The sequence below is a fragment of the Podarcis vaucheri genome, assembly GCF_965113315.1.
Source record: "Podarcis vaucheri genome assembly, chromosome: 15".
Taxonomy (NCBI): domain Eukaryota; kingdom Metazoa; phylum Chordata; class Lepidosauria; order Squamata; family Lacertidae; genus Podarcis; species Podarcis vaucheri.
The window spans coordinates 33,556,492-33,558,998 of NC_138753.1; positions in this window are offsets into that span (position 1 = coordinate 33,556,492).

Here is a 2,507-nt window from a genome sequence, read left to right on the forward strand (position 1 = left end):
TCTGGATTCTTTTTGTTGTTGTTGTTGTTGTTGCAGGAGCTGCCCGCCATCTTGCCCATTGCGTGCCAACGCACCTGAGCCACAAAGTTTCCAGGAGAACAATAAAACACACTGGTTTATGGGTTCAAATAGGCTGCAACTTTATTGGTTACGGATGTGAGAAGTTTGGCTTAGACACTGGGGTGAAGCTAGGCTATATCTTGACTCCTGCCCATCTGCAGGGAGTCCAACGAAGGGTAAACCACCGACAGGAGGTGCCCTATAATTTACATCAGATAATGGGGCAAGGAGAATAACATGTTAAAAGCTCTTGTTTTGTCCTGGCTGGTGTGTACGCAGCATGACTCTGGAAGTAGCAGCTCCTCTGGCATACTCTCTAGAACTGATCTTCTCTAGACTAAAACTGAAACCATTCAGATTTCTTTTATCAGCTGACATCTCTAAAAATAAGAAAAAGTAATTTGTGCACAGTGGATGCTGGCAACAGGTTTGAGGTGTGTGTGTGTGTGTGTGTGTGTGTAAGTGTTTGGGTTGCCTGGACACATTTTTTGGCAGGGGCACACATTGAAGAAGAGAGATTCTGAGCAGCTCCGGGGAGGGGGGGAACCCCCAAAACTGGGATACTTTGGGCAGCCGTGTCTAGATTTAAAGCCAAGGATAAAGCCTAGGGTTGTTCAGTCTTAGAAAGATGGGGCTTAATACAACAAGACACCCATTGTTTATTTTTTTTTGGGGGGTGGGGCTTGGTTAACTCACTCTTCATGCAACAATCTTCATGTTAAGGAAATGATTTTTTAAAAAAGGAACAACACAAAATATAGAATCAGAACAATGGTAGTGGAAACACACGATGAGAGAAATCAAGAGCATTGACGCATGAACCTGACCATAAATAGCCTATGAATACAACAAAAACATATTAACAGTGTGCTTTAAAGGAGAAAATTCCTGGATTATCTGGCATCCTGCAGCATGAACCTGTTTCAAGGTCCAAAGCTTAGGAGCCATCATTGAAAAAGCCTGATTGGAAGTCATTGTCAGTGAAATACACTGTGGGAACGACCAGAAGAGTCTCAGTGACTCATCTTAAAGAGCAGAGAGGTACTTATGGGAGAAGGCACTCTCAAATAGCCTGGACTAAGACCATAAAACAGAGATGGAGAACCTTTGGTCCAAGGGCCAAAGGCAGACTTCCAGGCAGTGGCGTAGCGTGGGTTGTCAGCACCCGGGGCAAGGCAAGTAATTTGCGCCCCCTAACCTGTGGAGCGCCCCCCAGATGTTGCGCCCGGTGCGGCCGGCCTCCCCTGCACCCCCACGCTATGCCACTGCTTCCAGGTCTCTCCATGTGGCCCTTGGAACTCTCCCCAGCTAACACCCCCCTTTCCATGGCTACATCTTTAATGGCCCTGCTTTGCACCCTCCTTGAAGGCATTTGACTGGCTAGACTGTGCCTTTGAACTCTGATAATGTCTCTTGTTAGCCTGTATGGAGGATAGAGGGGAGTGGTTGGTCCATTAGCATTTATTGCTCCACTCACTTCTGATTCTGGCTACACCCACCAGCATGTGGTCTTCAGAAAGTTGCCTAGAAGCAAATGCAGCCCTCAGGATGAAAAAAAAAAGGTTGTTCCCGAAAGGGATGCTGAAGGAACCCGGAAACAAATGGACAAATACAGAATCAAAATTTAAATGCTCCCTGCATTTCATACTAAAAATAAGTCTGGCTCCCATGTTCCAAAGGAACTGCCTCTTCCGAACTACTTTCGAGTGCAGATCAGGTAGTCCAGCTGGAAAGCTACAGCAGATTGCACAGCAGTGTAAGGTCACTGTCTCCAAGTCCTGTGAAAATTCACAACACAGGAGCTAAATTCTAAGGGTAGGAAGTCCATAGAAAAGCTAGTGTTCAGTGCTACCTAGCAGGGAAGCTTGAGGAGTCGTAGTAAACTACATTAAAAACTGTGACTGAAGAAGGGGGCAAGTGAAGTTGAACCACAGCTCCTGAAGGAAGTAGCTAGAAGTTATTATGAAAATTCACCAGCATTTTAGTGTGATTTATACATATTTTTGTTTGCAATTTTGCCTAGTAGAAACATTTTTGCAAGACAATACAATGCAAGACAATATGATGCATTTTCATATGTGATTTTCACAAAGATGTACTTTACCCTGGCATATTCATTTTTTGTACATGTTACTTTGCTGGAGAAGGACCTTGCAAAATTCAGAGACATGAGAATTTCAAAGGATGCCTGTGTCTCGGTTTGCATCTTGTTTTGGAAAGTGAAAACAAGGTAGGTTGAAATGCAAACTGAATAGAATTTCTCCACCACCTCTACTCGGGAGGAGCTCTCAGAAATCTAATTCAAGTTTTGACAATGCAGCAAGCAGATTAGGGGCAGTTTAGGACACCCTTTGAAGGATGTCCTAAACATCTTCAGAGGAAATGTTCTTTGTGTAGTAAAACAAAATGCTGTTAAGCGAAAACAAACCAACCCCACAGTCACAAAG